The sequence below is a fragment of the Engystomops pustulosus genome, chromosome 1, assembly GCF_040894005.1.
Source record: "Engystomops pustulosus chromosome 1, aEngPut4.maternal, whole genome shotgun sequence".
Classification (NCBI taxonomy): domain Eukaryota; kingdom Metazoa; phylum Chordata; class Amphibia; order Anura; family Leptodactylidae; genus Engystomops; species Engystomops pustulosus.
In genome coordinates, this window is record NC_092411.1 from 301,620,452 (window position 1) to 301,639,789 (window position 19,338).

At 47.7% G+C, this 19,338-nt stretch overlaps 1 pseudogene; it reads right to left on the reverse strand.

Moving 5' to 3' along the window:
• Window positions 1-4,152: 4,152 nt before the first annotated feature.
• The window catches only part of LOC140133376 (vomeronasal type-2 receptor 26-like), a 31,300-nt pseudogene continuing 16,114 nt past the window's right edge, over window positions 4,153-19,338 (reverse strand).

The following is a 19,338-nucleotide window of genomic DNA, read 5'->3' on the forward strand; positions in this document are numbered from 1 at the left end:
CCTGGAAGGGGAACAAAATGGGACATTTTGGAAAACCGGTCCATCACCACCCAGATGACAGTATTGCCCGAGGAGACAGGCAGATCAGTAACAAAGTCCATTGCCACGTGAGACCACGGGCGACTGGGTATCGGCAACGGGAGTAACAGTCCAGCCGGTTTGAGACGAGAGGCTTTATTGAGGGCACAGGAGGAGCAGGATCCCACAAACTCCCGAACATCTTTGACCAGGTCTGGCCACCAGTAATAGTGGGAGATGAGGGCCAAGGAGCTTTGCACCCCAGGGCGCCCAGCCAGACGAGAAGAATGTCCCCAAGACAGAATCCTCTTCCTGAGAGCAGGTCTAACATACGTCTTGCCAGGAGGCAGCTGCCGAAGGTCCACCGGAGCTGCAACAACAAGCTGATCAGGAGAAATTATGTGCCGAGGAACTGGTTCATCTCCAACAACATCTGACGAACGGGACAGAGCATCAGCCTTGACATTCTTGTCTGCCGGACGAAAATGAATCAGCAAGTCAAAGCGGGAGAAGAACAAAGACCACCGGGCTTGCCTGGGATTCAGGCGCTGGGCTGTCTGGAGGTACAGAAGATTCTTGTGGTCAGTGTACACACAAACAGGATGGAGAGCTCCCTCCAGAAGATACCGCCATTCTTCAAGAGCAAGTTTGATGGCTAATAGTTCTCTGTCTCCAATGGAATAATTTCTCTCAGCTGGGGAAAAAGTCTTGGAAAAGAAACCGCAAGTCAAAGTTCGGCCCTTGGGCCCTTTCTGAGTGAGCACCGCTCCAGCTCCTATGGAGGATGCGTCCACCTCCAGAAGAAAGGGTTTGTCCGTATCTGGCCTAGAGAGTACGGGAGCCGAGGAGAAAGCAGACTTTAACTTGGAGAAGGCCATTTCAGCAGCTGGAGACCAGGCACGTGGATTGGCACCCTTCTTGGTGAGCGCCACGATGGGGGACACCAGAGTGGAGAAATGGGGAATAAACTGACGGTAATAGTTCGCAAACCCCAGGAACCTCTGTATGGCTCGGAGACCCTCTGGACGTGGCCACTGAAGAACTGCAGACAGCTTCGCGGGGTCCATCTGGAGGCCTCTGTCGGAAATTATGTAACCGAGGAAGGGAAGGCAGTGCTGGTGAAACAGGCATTTTTCTAACTTGGCATAGAGGTGATTGGCACGAAGTCGACCTAGAACTTGTCGTACGTGTGCCTGGTGGGACTCAAGGTCTGGAGAGTACACCAAGATGTCATCGAGGTAGACCACGACACAAGTATAAAGAAGGTCCCGAAAAATGTCGTTCACAAACTCCTGAAAAACAGCAGGGGCATTACACAGTCCAAAGGGCATCACTAGATACTCAAAGTGCCCGTCACGGGTGTTAAACGCCGTCTTCCACTCATCACCTTTGCGGATCCGGATGAGATTGTAAGCACCACGGAGGTCCAGCTTGGAGAACACCTTGGAACCACGTAGGCGATCAAAGAGTTCTGTAATCAACGGCAGGGGGTAACGTTTTTTTACCGTGATCTTATTCAGCCCACGACAGTCTATACAGGGACGTAGGGACTCCTTCTTGGTAACGAAGAAGAAACCTGCGCCAGCCGGAGAGGAGGACTTGCGTATAAAACCCCTCTGCAGATTCTCCTTGATGTAGTCGGACATGGCTAGAGACTCAGAGGTACAGAAAGAGGATAGACACAACCTCTGGGAGGAGTGGCGCCAGGAAGAAGATCCACAGGGCAATCATAGGGACGATGTGGTGGTAGAATCTCCGCCTGCTTCTTGGAGAAAACATCCGAAAAGTCCCGATAACAAGCTGGCAAACCCTCCAGAGACTTGGGAGCCAGAGTCGAAGTCCTCAAAGGTAGCGGACGGGGAATCTGCATACAACGTGAAGCACAGTTCGGTCCCCAACGGAGGATATGCCCGGAGGACCAGTCCAGTACAGGGGCATGAAGCTGCAACCAGGGGAGACCCAGCAGTAGAGCAGATGTGCTCTGGGGCAGCACAAAAAAAGAAAGTCTCTCTTGATGTAGGGCACCAACTTGCAGAAGCAGGGGCTATGTGCGAAACCAGATGGGCACGGAGAGAATCTGATCATTGACCGAGGCAATAGACAATGGCTTCTCGAGACGAACCACCGGGAAGTGATGCCGAGAGACCAAGGATGCATCCACGAAGTTCGCTGTAGAGCCCGAGTCCAGGAAGGCAGTAACCTGGATCTGGGTACCGGTGCCAACGCTGAGGAGCACGGGAAGAGTCAGACGTGGAGAAGCTGTGCTTACACCTAGGGACGCTTCTCCCAAGAAGCCTAGGTGCTGGCGTTTCCTGGACGTTGAGGACGGACAGGACAGGAACCGATGAAATGCTCTGGGCTGGCACAGTACAGACAGAGGTTCTCCTGTCGGCGTCTTGAATGCTCTTGTAGAGTGAGCCGGGTTCGGTCAACCTGCATGGGTTCCTCAGCAGAAGATTCAGACGGGCCCTGGAGCGGCCTTTGGAAGACTGGCGCCAGGCGAGAAATGCGTCTAACACGGCCTTGGGGATACTCGGAGCATAGTTCCTCAGCTCGCTCCTTAAACCGAACATCAATTCGAGTGGCCAAGGTGATGAGGTCACTCAGAGTAGATGGAAGATCCCAAGCTGCCAGTGCGTCCTTGACCTGCGCAGAGAGCCCTTTCTTAAATGTAGCAATGAGGGCTGCATCGTTCCACGCAAGTTCAGAAGCCAGGGTGCGGAATTGAACTGCGTACTCTCCCACCGATGAGTTGCCCTGACGCAAGTTCAACAATGCAGACTCCGCAGAGGAGGCTCGTGCTGGTTCCTCGAAGACTGACCAGAACTCTGACAGAAACGCAGTGAGGCTAGACACAACCGGGTCATCTCTGTCCCAAAGCGGAGTAGCCCAGGCCAGGGCTTTCCCGGAAAGAAGGCTGAGGACAAATGCCACCTTGGACCACTCTGTGGCAAATTGCGACGGCATGAGTTCTATGTGCAAGGAGCACTGGGTTATGAAGCCCCTGCACATCTTTGGATCTCCATCATACTTGCCGGGCAAAGAGAGGCGTAGCCTGGGTTCAGCAGCAGGAAGATAAGCCGGGGTAGCAGGGGTCGCAGCGGCCAATTCAGGAGACTGTTGCTGATGTTGGGTAGCAAGTAGTTGTTGGAGCATGGCGGTGACTTGCTCTAGCTGATTCCGCTGTGCTGCAATCTGCCGGGACTGGTGGATCACGATGGTGGCGAGATCAGGCTGACTGGGAGAAGGAGCCTCGGCGGGATCCATGGCCGGATCTTACTGTTAGGATCATTGGATCCTCTGGACCACCGCGGGAGATGTAACTAGCCAACACCCGGAACCGGAGCATAGCGGCACCTGGTTTTCACCAGAGCCCGCCGCAAAGCGGGTTGGACTTGCTGCGGCAGGATACCACTAGGACGTTCCCAGGTGTGACTAGCCCACGGTGGCAGCCGAGGTCGAGGTACCTTAGCGGATGACAAACTCGTAGTCGGGTCCAGGCACAGGGTCAGGGCAGGCGGCAGAGATGCAACGTCAGGTTCAAGTCCGGGGTCAGCAACAGGAGGTCCAGGCAGGAGGGAACGGGAACACAGGCACACAGCAACAGGGAGGAACACAGGTAACACGGCAACACAGGACTCAGGAACGGGCACACACAGGAATACAGGAATACGCAGAAACAGAGCAATACTCGCTAGGAAGCTTTCTCTAAGGCTAAGAGGCACAAAGATCCGGCAGGGAATGATGGGAAACAAAGGGTTATATACAAAACAGGAAATGACCAATACTAATCACCTGTGCGCTGGCCTTTTAAATCTTGAGACAGTGCCGCGCGCGAGACCTAGTCCAGACGGGAGCGGGAGCCAGGAGAGGTGAGTGCACCGGAGCGGGACCGGGGCAGCGGAGGGAGGCACGGGTGCACCCGCGATCCGCGATATGGATCACAGGGGTGCCCGCAACGGAGGCACGGGTGCACCCGCGATCCGTGGTATGGATCGCGGGGGTGCCCGTGACACATCCCTTGTCTCCGAGTGATCCCTGCACAAGTCTGATAACATCAAAGGTGCACAATACAATAAATGGAATAATAATCACAACTTAATGTAATTTGCACTCAAACTGCGCAAGAGGTTTTTATTTCATGATAATATTGTTATCGATATATATGTTATCTGCAGAATGAATCACTATTCTTCCTTTATTTCCTCAGCAGATCAATTTTTGTGTTCATTTCATATCTAAATAAAATGATAAAACATTTTGGGAAAAACACACAACCCAAGAGTCCAGCACTGGAAGCCATTACTGCAAATATCTCCACTGCCACCATGTATTTCCCTCTGGTGCTCAGATAAGCCGGGATCATGGAGATCCAGACACTGCAGAACAGCAGCATGCTGAAGGTGATGTACTTGGCCTCATTAAAACTGTCCGGTAATGTCCTCACCATGAAAGCCAGAAGAAAGCTGCCCGCTGCCAGGAGCCCCATATAACCCAACATGGAGTAGAAGCAGATATCTGACCCCTCATTACACTGAATGATGATCTTCCCAGGAGAAGACTGAGTGTCAAGGTCCTGGAATGGGGGAGAAATAGACAACCAGATAACACAGATGACAACTTGTATGGATGAACACAACAACACTATGGTGTAGGGCAGCTTCACACTCAGCCATCTTCTCCAGGGGCTTCCAGGCTTGGTGGACTTAAAAGCAACACAAACCATCACAGTCTTGGCGAGAAGTGAAGAGACGGCAACTGAGAAGAAAACTCCAAAACTGGTTTCACGTAATCTACAAGTGACATCACTGGGATGACCAAGAAACAAGAAGACAGAGAGGAAGCTGAGGAAGATGGAGACCAGGAGGAGGTAACTCAGGTTCCGGTTATTAGCTCTAACAATAGGAGTGTCCCGGTAGGAAATAAATATTGTGAATATGAAGCCGGTCACAAGACATCCGAAGAGCGAGAGACAGGAGAATACAGAAGCCATTGGGTCATTCTGGTAAGAGATGAATTCTATCACTTTGGGGAGACATCGGTCTCTCTCCTCATTCGGCCATTCATCACTTTCACATTGTATACAGTTGTCGGCATCTGCAGTTATCACAGTATATTACATGTTATTATAATAGCATTTATAGACTGCATCTGTATTACAAGGCTCTGTGCACCACTTTATGAATCTTGCTCTTGCTCCTCATCTTCCTCACCTATGTATAAAGCATTGAATAGATAGAGAAGACAAAGCTTTCAATAAACCAAGCCTTCTTGTTTCCCATTGGCGCCTGGTATATTATATGGAACCTTGAATATATTGGGGCACATTTACTTACCCGGTCCTGTCGCGATCCCCGCTGTGCGTTGTCCGACAATAATGCACCCTGCCGCGATTCACCAAGATCGTGCGCCGATATCCTGCATGTGTCGCTTCCCTGCTCAGGTCCGCCGAAGTTCACCTTCTTCTTCCCGGGGCTTGGAAGTGCATGTCTTGTGACACAATTTTAAAGTTAAATCCCACGCTCAGTTGAATCTGTCAGTTCGTCTGACGGCCTGCCCCCCGATTTCTGTCGCATGAAAGTCGATGTGATTGCGCCAAAATCCAATCGCATGCTACACAATCCCCTTCTAGATCCCTGTCCCAGTGGCGCAAATTCCGAAATATTTAAAAGCTGACGAAAGTGCGATCCGCGGGACCCTTAGTAAATAAGCCCCATTATATTCTGGCCCGGATCATAGGGATGGTACCTGGTGCACATGTCCTAGGGCCTCCATCACTTTATTTCCAGTGCATGAAAGGACATCTACCACCAGGATCAGGGTTATAAGCCAAGCACACTGACATACTGGTGTGTGCCCCGTCTGGCAGGATCTGTTCTTCTTTAAGATTCTTATGCCCTGTTTTTTACCAAAAAAAGGATTTTAAAATTAAGAAAATGAGCCTGAGGTGCCCTCAGGCTCAAATGCATAATTTTTTAAAGCCTTTTATTCTTAAAAACAAGAGCATAAGAAGCCTAAAGAAAAGTGGTTCCTGCCAAGGGGGGCACACACAAGTATGTCAGTGTGCTTGGCTTACAACCCTGATCCTGGTGGTAGATGTCCTTTAATGGAGTTCTCCACCTGAGCTGCAGGTTTGAGCTAATGGTCCTTCAGATCCTTCAGCAGCCAAGGACCTGGTACAGGCAGCAACTGGCTCTAATGAAATAGAAATGAGTTATAAGTAGTTACAGTTCACTCTGCTCCGCTTTACTGGATGTCTGGAGAAGAAACTGCAGCTTTCGGAAAACCTGATAATTTTCTTCCTTGTTTTGGAGGAGAGATAACTATTGTGTCCAGTAGGTTGAGCATCACTAAGTGATGTTACTACCTGCTAGGATTACAGATTGCATGTGAGGTTAAAGCACTGAACAGAAATAGAGAGCAGGAGTCTGAGAAGGGAAATTATTAGAAAGCCTCCATACAAGTCTTATGAGGTCAGTTACTCAACCTGTTGGATAGTGGTCAAACAAGTCTAGATGCTGCCTGCCTGTACACCGAAGAGGCAGAAGATGCAGTGAAATGTTCCTCTTTATCCACCAACATGGTCCCTGCCATCCAACATCCTGGCCCACCATCAGGACCCCCACACCACACAGTGGTTATCTCTCGCCCAGAGCCCCTGTCAGTTTAGATGTCTCTCTATGTGCACCACCTCTTCCCCCTACCACATACTACTCTACCCTAACACAGCTTTGGTACTTTGCTTATTTTAACAATTTACACAGTAACCCTTCTAAACTTTCCATTTTAAACGCCTTTTAAATGTTCCCTATGGAACGCCCGCTCTGTGTATAATAATCTAGAATCTGTTCATGACCTCTTTCTTTGACCATGGCCATCACGGAAACATGGATCCAGCAGGATGACTCTGCCCCAGTTGCGGCATTGTCTTACTTTCCCATCTTTTGAGGTCCACACCCTCAGAATTTTCCACCCAGTCTCTCTTCCTGTGGCTGTAGAATACTGTCCTTCCGGCTCAGTTCCTTTGCTTCTTGGCTCCTTCACTTTCTATCCTGTGACATTCCAACCATCATCATGCGAGACTTCAACATCCCTGTTAACACTCCAATTTCCCCTCCTGCCTCTCAGCTCTTAGCACTAACTACTTCTCTAGGTCTTTCACAACTCTCTGATTCCCCCACTCATAATGAGAGAAACATCTTCGATTTGGTCTTCTCCCGACCATCCTTAATATCTAATTTAACCAATTTTTCCTTTTCACTTTCAGACCATAACCTCCTTTCATTTACTTTCAATAATTCTTCACCTTCTCAGAATCCTTCCACCCATTGCTCATATCGAAACCCACATGCCATTGATACTCACCAACTCATAGAAATCTTACAGTCTGCACTGTCCCCCATCTCCTCTCTCAGCTGTCCAAACCTGGCTGCTAACTGCTATAACCACACTGTCAGAAGCCCTAGATGAGATGGCACCACTCACTATCTGAAATTTTCAACACTGACGCAGGCACCCGCCACCACAACCTTGGCACACAAAACTTGTTTCCCTCGGCAGTGCTCCTGGATTGCTGTACATCTGTGGAGGAAATTGCACACATCTACAGACTTTATACACTTCAAATTTATGCTAAAAACCTATAACTCTGCCCTTCAACTCGCTAAACAGGTCTATTTTACTAATCTAATATCCTCTTTCTCTAACAACCCCAAAATGCTCTTTATGCTTTACTAACACAGCCACCTGAAGATCTGGCCACCTACTTTAAAGATAAAATGGATCTCATTTGTCAGGAAATAATTGCTCAATCCACTCCCCCCACTAATCCCCTTTCCTTCCGGTACTGCACCTGGTTCACTCTGTTCCTTTGAGCCAGTCACAGAGGAATAAGTGTCCAGGCTCCTTTCCTCTGCTCGACCCACTACCTGCATCAGTGACCACATCCCCTAACATCTTGTACAGTCCCTCTTCCCAGCAGTCACTTCTCACCTCACTAAAGACTCCAACCAGTCTTTCTCTCTTCTGGTGTCATCCCCTTTTCTTTTAAGCAAGCAGTTGTTACCCCATTATTAAAGAAACCTTCACTGGACCCATCCAGTGCTAGTAACTACAGACCAGTTTCTAACCTCCCTTTCATCTCCAAACTCCTGGAACGCCTGGTCTATTCTCTATAACCCGCTCTCTCAGCTAACTCCCTCCTTGACCCCCTACAATCTGGTTTCCGCTCTATGCTCTTCACTGAAACTGCTCTTTCTAAAGTCTCCAATGATCTTCTCACTGCTAAATCCAAAGATGACTATTCGCACCCCATTCTTCTGGATCTACTTGCAGCATTAAGTACTGTGGACCACCAGCTCCTCCTCCGGATGCTTTGCTCCGTTGGCCTGAAGGGCACTGCACTCTCTTGGTTTTCTTCCTAGATCTCTGTCCTCACTTTCGGTGTCTCCTTTTCTGGATCGTTCTCTTCTTATTCTCTCACTATCGGGGTTCCTCGGGGCTCATTCCCAGGTCCTATTCTCTTCAAACCATCGCTCAAACTATCAGCAGATTTGGTTTCCAGCATCATCTCTATGCTGATGATACCCAGCTGTATACCTCTACACGTAGCATCCGTGCCTTAATCCAGAACACTAGTGACTGTCTCTCTGCTGTCTCTAACATCATGTCTGATCTCTTCTTGAAACTTAATATTTCTAAGACTGAACTCCTTATCTTTTCACCATCTACTAACCAACCCAACCCTGACTTCTCCATCTTGGTCTGTGGGATCACTATAAGACTGAGGCAGCAGGCCCACTGTTTGGGGTTGTGCTGGACAACGACCGCTCCTTTGCACCGTATATTCAATCTCTTGCTCGCTCTTGCTGCATGCATCTCAGAAACATCTCCAGAATCCGACCATTTCTGACAACTAAAACTTCTAAAATGCTAATTGTTGCGCTGATTAACTCTTGACTAGACTACTGTAACTCCCTACTAATTCTTCCTCTCACTAAACTCTCTCCTCTACATTCTATTCTTAATTCAGCAGCCAGGCTTGTCTTTCAGACCAAACGCTACACGGAGTCCTCCAGTCTGTGCCAATCACTGCACCGGCTGCCTGTCTCCTTCCAAATACAGTTTAAAATAATAACCCTCATCCACAAAGCTCTGAATAATGCTGCTCCTCCCTACCTCTCTTCTCTCTTCTCAGTTTATCACCCAACCCGTGCTCTTCGATCTGCCAGTGATATTAGACTAATCTCTACCTTCATTCGAAACCCAAGACTTCTCTCGAGCTGCACCAATTCTCTGGAAAGCACTTCCCCTGGAATACCCACCCTCCAAAGTTTTAAACATGCTCTTAAATCCATCTTTTTAGGAAGATCTATCACACTCGCTAACTGCCTGAAATGTCAACTTTACTAATCCATCCTGTATCCTCCTCCCGTTGCTTATCCGGCAAACACCAGATATATACCAAGCTCTTTGCTTCTTTGCAGTGACTTTCACCTTGGACCTTGCATACCAGATGTGGCTGATGACTGGTTCAAGTTTATTTATTAAATTATTTTATACTGTTCCCTTATAAAGAATGGCTGGACCATTATACAAGCTCTTGTACCTCTTGTGCCCCCCCTTCATCCTCATAGACTGTAAGCTCTTGCGTCCCCCCTCATCCTCATAGAGTGTAAGCTCTTGTGTCTCCCTCATCCTCATAGACTATAAGCTCTTGTGTCCCCCTCATCCTCATAGACTGTAAGCTCTTGTGTCCCCCTCATCCTCATAGACTATAAGCTCTTGTGTCCCCCTCATCCTCATAGACTATAAGCTCTTGTGTCAGCCCTCATCCTAATAGACTGTAAGCTCTTGTGTCACCCCCTCATCCTCATAGACTGTAAGCTCTTGTGTCCTCCCCTCATCCTCATAGACTGTAAGCTCTTGTGTCCTCCCCTCATCCTCATAGACTGTAAGCTATTGTGTCTCCTCCACATCCTCATAGACTGTAAGCTCTTGTGTCAGCCCTCATACTAATAGACTGTAAGCTCTTGTGTCACCCCCTCATCCTCATAGACTGTAAGCTCTTGTGTCACCCCTTCATCCTCATAGACTGTAAGCTCCCGTGTCACCCCTCATCCTCATAGACTGTAAGCTCTTGTGTCACCCCTCATCCTCATAGACTGTAAGCTCTTGTGTCACCTCCTCATCCTCATAGACTGTAAGCTCTTGTGTCACCCCTTCAACCTCATAGACTGTAAGCTCTTGTGTCCCCCTCATCCTCATAGACTGTAAGCTCTTGTGTCACCCCCTCATCCTCATAGACTGTAAGCTCTTGCGAGCAGGGCCCTCACTCCTATTATTCCATATGAACCCGACGGATTCAGAAAAAACACCGTATTTTTTTTTTAAAACGGTCGCACAAGCCATACTCCCATGCACCAGGAATAGGTCGGTGAACTCCGGCGCACCTCGGCGGACCTCGGCACAGCAGCGACACCTGGTGGACATCCGGCGCAGGACCTTAGTGAATCGCCGGAAGACCCGAACACTCGTTGGAGAAGCCGCTGCTGGAACACGAATGGACCGGGTAAGTAAATGTGCCCCTATATCTCCTACTGTTGACGTCACACCACCGGCAACCTGAGGTCGAGGTGTGATGCCGCCACGGAGTAAACCGACTGAAGAAAATAACATTCATTTCTGACTTCTTTTCTATAATCAAAGGAGAGGTAGGAAACAATTAATGACATATAGCATTAATACATTCATAATTGTTATAAATGAGTTATATCGTTAGATACATAAAACTCGTTGTCATATATTAAGTGGCGGTGGTGTGACGTCAACAGTAGGAGACATAATGTTTTTCTATTTATTTTCTGTTTTGTCGGTAGTTGACTATTCAGTTGACAAAAGACTTCGCTGGAAGACGAAGCGCGTTCTGTTATGTTGTACATGACTCTATGTAAATAAATTCTTTTGAAGCCAGAAGACCCTGTGTGTGTCGGGACGTTTCTGTTTTGGATACCAGTTCTCCATTCTGCTCCCTGCCTCCTTACATTTTCAAGGCCTTCAAAATAAGAATTAAATGAATTGAAAGCAGCAGAAGTTGTGCAATGTTGTGGACCTGAATTTTCATGCTATTTTCTGGTGACAGGTTCCCTGTATAGACCTACTTCAGCTTCTCATTGTTATCACCTTTCCTTCATACTTTTTTTGTTATAAAAGCAAAAAAAAGCATACTTGAGGCCTGACAGGTAAATATTCGAGATGAGCGAGCACTAAAATGCTCGGGTACTCGTTATTCGAGACAAACTTTTCCCGATGCTCGAGTGCTCGTCTCGAATAACGAGCCCCATTGAAGTCAATGGGAGACTCGAGCATTTTTCAAGAAGACCAAGGCTCTGCACAGGGAAGCTTGGCCAAACACCTGGGAACCTCAGAAAAGGATGGAAACACCACGGAAATGGACAGGAAACAGCAGGGGCAGCATGCATGGATGCCTCTGAGGCTGCTTAATCGCACCATTATGCCAAAATTATGGGCAACAGCATGGCCATGACAGAGTGACAGAATGAAGCTAGATAGCATCTAAAACATCCAATAATTGACCCTGACACTATAGGGGACGGCATGCAGAGGCAGCGGCAGCAGCAGCAGGATAGAGAGTGTCATGGTGACATACCCTAAATGGACTCAGGCTTCAAACCAATGGGTGGCAGAGAGGAACCAAAGGAGGTGAGCAAGAAGCTCTCAAATAATATCGGTACATGATAAAAGTTTGCCAGTATATTTTGTGGATTACACAGCAGGGTGGCGACAAAGTTAACATGGAAGCCATGAAAACAACCCAAAATTCTGCCTGACACAGCTCGTTTGATAAGGGGACCATGTATGGAGGCAGTGAACTAGTAGTAGATTAAAGGTGCTGCAGTTAAAACTATGTTAGTTGGATCTTGGCATGGAGCTGGCGCTCCGCTGCCAGGCGAGCTTTCGCCAATCCAAGCCCCTGTCTCTAGGCTACTCCCCAAACAGCACTTCTAAGAACCTTTTGTATAAGATCAAGTGTAGTAGCGTTCTTATAAGTTTGGGATATGGCGGGTGAGGGGAATGTAAACAGATGCGCAAGAAGCGCTGAAATAATATTGGTAAATGATAAAAGTTTATTAGTATATTTTGTGGATAACACAGCAGGGTGGCGACAAAGTTAACAACTTTGATGTGGAATCCATGAAAACAACCCAAATTTCTGCCTGACACACCTCGTTTGATAAAGGGACGATGTATGGAGGCAGCTATATGGACGACTTTTGGAGGTAGCAATGGAGACAACGTGTGGAGGCTGCTATGGAGGCAATTTAATTTGGATAGTGCCTGTATGTGGCAGTCCCAAAAAGTTTTCAAACCAGAGGAGCAGGTAGGTGGCCCTCCTGAAAAATGGAATAGATTGAGTGCCTGTATGTGGCAGTCCAAAAAAGTTTTCAAACCAGAGGAGCAGGTAGGTGGCCCTCCTGAAAAATGGAATAGATTGAGTGCCTGTATGTGGCAGTCCAAAAAAGTTTTCAAACCAGAGGAGCAGGTAGGTGGCCCTCCAGAAAAATGAAATAGATTGAGTGCCTGTATGTGGCAGTCCCAAAAAGTTTTCAAACCAGAGGAGCAGGTAGGTGGCCCTCCAGAAAAATGGAATAGATTGAGTGCCTGTATGTGGCAGTCCAAAAAAGTTTTCAAACCAGAGGAGCAGGTAGGTGGCCCTCCAGAAAAATGGAATAGATTGAGTGCCTGTATGTGGCAGTATAAAAAGTTTTCAAACCAGAGAAGCAGGTAGGTGGCCCTCCAGAAAAATGGAATAGATTGAGTGCCTGTATGTGGCAGTCCAAAAAAGTTTTCAAACCAGAGGAGCAGGTAGGTGGCCCTCCTGAAAAATGGAATAGATTGAGTGCCTGTATGTGGCAGTCCAAAAAAGTTTTCAAACCAGAGGAGCGGGTAGGTGGCCCTCCAGAAAAATGAAATAGATTGAGTGCCTGTATGTGGCAGTCCCAAAAAGTTTTCAAACCAGAGGAGCAGGTAGGTGGCCCTCCAGAAAAATGGAATAGATTGAGTGCCTGTATGTGGCAGCCCAAAAAAGTTTTCAAACCAGAGGAGCAGGTAGGTGGCCCTCCAGAAAAATGGAATAGATTGAGTGCCTGTATGTGGCAGCCCAAAAAAGTTTTCAAACCAGAGGAGCAGGTAGGTGGCCCTCCAGAAAAATGGAATAGATTGAGTGCCTGTATGTGGCAGTCCAAAAAAGTTTTCAAACCAGAGGAGCAGGTAGGTGGCCCTCCAGAAAAATGAAATAGATTGAGTGCCTGTATGTGGCACTCCCAAAAATTGTTTAAAACAGAGGACCGGGTCGGTGGCCCTCCAGAAAAATTAAATGCATAAAGTACTATAGCTAGAGCCAGTGGGCCCTGTCAAAAAATAGCCAGTTTCCTCTGCTTTACTGTACAAAGAGGAGGAGAAGGAGGAAAATGAGGAGGAGGAGGAGTGCATAAATTATTCAGGTTGAGCTTCCTTCACCTGGTGGAGATTGGAAATTATGAGAAATCCAGGCTTTATTCATCTTAATAAGCGTCAGCCTGTCAGCGCTGTCAGTCGACAGGCGTGTACGCTTATCGGTGATGATGCCACCAGCTGCACTGAAAACCCGCTCGGACAAGACGCTAGCGGCAGGGCAGGCAAGAACCTCCAAGGCGTACAGCGCCAGTTCATGCCACATGTCCAGCTTTGAAACCCAGTAGTTGTAGGGAGCTGTGTGATCATTTAGGACGATGGTATGGTCAGCTACGTACTCCCTCACCATCTTTCTGTAAAGATCAGCCCTACTCTGCCGAGACTGGGGACAGGTGACAGTGTCTTGCTGGGGTGACATAAAGCTGGCAAAAGCCTTGTAAAGCGTACCCTTGCCAGTGCTGGACAAGCTGCCTGCTCGCCTACTCTCCCTCGCTACTTGTCCCGCAGAACTACGCACTCTGCCGCTAGCGCTGTCAGAAGGGAAATACTGTTTCAGCTTGTGCACCAGGGCCTGCTGGTATTCATGCATTCTCACACTCCTTTCCTCTCCAGGGATGAGAGTGGAAAGATTTTGCTTGTACCGTGGGTCCAGGAGAGTGAACACCCAGTAATCGGTGCTGGAATAAATTCTTTGAACGCGAGGGTCACGGGATAGGCAGCCTAGCATGAAATCTGCCATATGCGCCAGAGTACCAACGCGTAAGAATTCACTCCCCTCACTGGCCTGACTGTCCATTTCCTCCTCCTCCAACTCCTCCAACTCCTCTTCTTCTGCCCATACACGCTGAACAGTGAAGGACTCAACAATGGTCCCCTCTTGTGTCTCGCCAACATTCTCCTCCTCTTCCTCCTCATCCTCCTCCACCTCCACCTCCTCCGATATGCGCTGAGAAACAGACCTAAGGGTACTTTGGCTATCAACAAGGGAATCTTCTTCCCCCGTCTCTTGTGACGAGCGCAAAGCTTCCGACTTCATGCTGATCAGAGAGTTTTTCAACAGGCCAAGCAGCGGGATGGTGAGGCTGATGATGGCGGCATCGCCACTGACCATCTGTGTTGACTCCTCAAAGTTACTCAGCACCTGACAGATATCAGACATCCACGTCCACTCCTCATTGTAGACTTGAGGAAGCTGACTGACCTGACTACCAGTTCTGGTGGAAGTTGACATCTGGCAGTCTACAATGGCTCGGCGCTGCTGGTAAACTCTGGATAACATGGTCAGTGTTGAATTCCACCTCGTGGGCACGTCGCACAACAGTCGGTGAGCGGGCAGTTGGAGGCGGCGCTGCGCTGCCCTGAGAGTGGCAGCATCTGTGCTGGACTTCCTGAAATGCGCACAGATGCGGCGCACCTTCGTGAGCAAATCAGACAGATTGGGGTATGTCTTGAGGAAACGCTGAACTATCAGATTTAACACATGGGCCAGGCATGGCACATGTGTCAGTCTGCCGAGTTGCAGAGCCGCCACCAGGTTATGGCCGTTGTCACACACAACCATGCCTGGCTTCAGGTTCAGCGGTGCCAGCCACAGATCAGTCTGCGCCGTGATGCCCTGTAATAGCTCTTGGGCGGTGTGCCTTTTATCGCCTAGGCTCAGCAGTTTGAGCACCGCCTGCTGTCGCTTCGCGACGGCACTGCTGCTGTGCCTAGAGCTACCGACTGATGGCGCCATGCCCACGGATGGTAGTTCGGAGGAGGAGGTGGAGGAGGGGTGGGAGGAGGAGGAGGCATAGTAGGCCTGAAACACCTGGACCGAGGTAGGCCCCGCAATCCTCGGCGTCGGCAGTATATGACCAGCCGCAGGGTCAGACTAGGTCCCAGCCTCCACCAAGTTAACCCAATGTGCCGTCAGCGATATATAGTGGCCCTGCCCAGCAGCACTCGTCCACGTGTCCGTGGTCAGGTGGACCTTGTCAGAAACGGCGTTGGTCAGGGCACGGATGATGTTGTCTGACACGTGCTGGTGCAGGGCTGGGACGGCACATCGGGAAAAGTAGTGGCAGCTGGGGACCGAATACCGAGGGGCGGCCGCCGCCATGAGGTTGCTCACAATTTGCTAGTAGATGCACTGCAGCAAGTACAGCCACCAGCAGATCAACCAGAAATCAAATATATATAACGCTACTGTAGGCGTAAGTAAGCCGTTTGGATTCTCCTATGGCTATTTTCTAGCCAAGTGTGAAAGCACACTACTATGCCAGATGAGATGACGCTGAGTTATTAAACAAAATAAACGTAAAATAAAAAAGGAAATGGCAGACTGTGCCTAATTGAAATCCAACCCCTAATAAATTTTCCCACTTCGGTCTTTGCAATGGATATGTGCGTCACTAAGCGCAAAACACAGCGGTCGCAAGTCTCACTACAAATTGCTCACAATTTGCTAGTAGATGCACTGCAGCAAGTACAGCCACCAGCAGATCAACCAGAAATCAAATATATATAACGCTACTGTAGGCGTAAGTAAGCCGTTTGGATTCTCCTATGGCTATTTTCTAGCCAAGTATGAAAGCACACTGCTATGCAAGATGAGATGACGCTGAGTTATTAAACAAAATAAACGTAAAATAAAAAAGGAAATGGCAGACTGTGCCTAATTGAAATCAAACCCCTAATAAATTTTCCCACTTTGGTGTTTGAGGTGGATATGTGTGTCACTAAGAGCTTAACACAACGGTAGCAAGTCCCCCTGCAAATTCCTCACAATATGGCACTAGCTGCAAATAAAAAAAAAAAAGTATAACGTTATTGTAGCCCTAAGAAGGGCTGTTGGGTTCTTGGAGAATCACTCCTGCATAACAGTAAGCTAATAGAACACCCTAACGCTTTCCCTGACCAGCAGCAGCTCTCTCCCTAGCGGCATCCAGACACAGAATGATCCGAGCAGCGCGGGCAGCGGCTAGTCTATCCCAGGGTCACCTGATCTGGCCAGCCAACCACTGCTATCGACGTGTAAGGGTACCACGTCATGCTGGGTGGAGTGCAGAGTCTCCTGGCTTGCGATTGGCTCTGTTTCTGGCCGCCAAAAAGCAAAACGGCGGGAGCTGCCATTTTCTCGAGCGGGCGAAGTATTCGTCCGAGCAACGAGCAGTTTCGAGTACGCTAATGCTTGACCGAGCATCAAGCTCGGACGAGCATGTTCGCTCATCTCTAGTGAATTTGACTGAGAACTAACTGTTGGTACAAATTATACTAGACTGAGGACTGACTAGTGGCACTGATTTTACTACACTGAGAAATTACTGAAATTACACTAGACTGAAGACTGGCTGGTGGCAGTAATTGTACTAGACTGAGGACTGACTAGTGGCACTGATTTTACTACACTGATAAATTACTGAAATTACACTAGATTGAAGACTGGCTGGTGGCAGTAATTATACTAGACTGAGGACTGACTAGTGGCACTGATTTTACTACACTGAGAAATTACTGAAATTACACTAGACTGAAGACTGGCTGGTGGCAGTAATTATACTAGACTGAGGACTGACTAGTGGCACTGATTTTACTACACTGAGAAATTACTGAAATTACACTAGATTGAAGACTGGCTGGTGGCAGTAATTATACTAGACTGAGGACTGACTAGTGGCACTGATTTTACTACACTGAGAAATTACTGAAATTACACTAGACTGAAGACTGGCTGGTGGCAGTAATTATACTAGACTGAGGACTGACTAGTGGCACTGATTTTACTACACTGAGAAATTACTGAAATTACACTAGACAGAAGACTGGCTGGTGGCAGTAATTATACTAGACTGAGGACTGTCTGGTGGCAGTGATTATACTAGAATGAGGATAGTCTGGTGGCAATAATTATACTAGACTAAAGACTGACTGGTGGCAGTGCTAATACTAGACTAAGGACGGACTGGTAGCATTACTTTTACTCAACTGAGGACTGGCTGGTGGCAGTGATTTTACTAGACTGAAGACTGACTGCAGGTAATTCTTATACTAGACTGAGGACTGACTGGAGGTAACTCTTATACTAGACTGAGGACTGACTGGTGGTAATTATTATACTAGACTGAGGACTGACTGGTGGCAGTGATTATACTAGACTGAGGACTGACTGGAGGTAATTATTATACTAGACTGAGGACTGACTGGTAACAGTGAATATACTAGACTGAGGACTGACTGGTGGCAGTGATTATACTAGACTGAGGACTGACTGGTGGCAATGATTATACTAGACTGAGGACTGACTGGTAGCATTACTTATACTAGACTGAGGACTGACTGGTAGCATTACTTATACTATACTGAGGACTGACTGGTAGCATAACTTATACTAGACTGAGGACTGACTGGTAGCATTACTTATACTAGACTGAGGACTGACTGGTGGCAGTGATTATACTAGAATGAGGACAGTCTTGTGGCAATGATTATACTAGACTAAAGACTGACTGGTGGCAGTGCTAATACTAGACTAAGGACAGACTGGTAGCATTACTTTTATTCAACTGAGGACTGACTGGTGGCAGTGATTATACTAGACTGAAGACTGACTGGAGGTAATTCTTATACTAGACTGAGGACTGACTGGAGGTAATTATTATACTAGACTGAGGACTGACTGCTGGCAGTGATTATACTAGACTGAGGACTGACTGGAATTAATTATTATACTAGAATGAGGACTGACTGAAGGTAATTATTATACTCGACTGAGGACTGACTGAAGGTAATTATTATACTCGACTGAGGACTGACTGAAGGTAATTATTATACTAGACTGAGGACTGACTGGTGGCGGTGATTATACTAGACTGAGGACTGACTAGTGGCGGTGATTATACTAGACTGAGGACTGACTGGAGGTAATTATTATACTAGACTGTGGAATGACTGCTGGCAGTGATTAGACTAGACTGAGGACTGACTGGTGGTGGTGATTATACTAGACTGAGGACTGACTGAAGGTAAATATTATACTAGACTGAGGACTGACTGGTGGTAGTGATTATACTAGACTGAGGACTGACTGGTGGCAGTGATTATACTAGACTGAGGACTGACTGGAGGTAATTATTATACTAGACTGTGGAATGACTGCTGGCAGTGATTAGACTAGGGTGAAGATTGACTGTTTCACTGACTGATTTACATGAGATAGGGGGGTTGAATTCAGTGTAGCACAGATGTGACATTTGCAAAACAATTTCCATTAGTGCTGCATCCAAAAACCTGATACTGTTACACATAATGAACTCTTCTTTATTTCTCAGTTTTGCATTTGGGGAAGGGGAAGCCACACACATATAGATGCAGCTCATGATGGGGCCCCAGTTGGCCCACACCAGATTTTTTGCCCAGTGGCCTCCACCAGCCTAAATCCTGCCCTGCCCTGTAGCAGTGAAAATTTGATAATGTCCCATTTATTGGCTAATATCTAATATCATCAATTCTGTAGTAAATTTACTAATGGATTAAAGGAAACCTACCATGTGATGTGATGCAGTATGAAGTAAACATACCGTGAGAATGCTGTAGCTACACTGATGCAGGATCAGATCTTGGATAATCCCTGTGCTGAGTGGTTTTGCTGATAAAACAGATGTAACATTATGATAATGAAGCTCTGTGGCTTCTATGTCTGCTCTGGCGCTTGCTTTCCCGCTTTTCATAGCAGGAGAGTCTCTCTCTGATTGCATCATCATCTTCTGCACCTCTCTTCCTGCCAGACAGAATAATCAATTGCTGCACTATCTCCCAGCTGTTGTGTATGAGTCATTCAGCTCAGGTTGATTAGTGCTTGACTAGTCA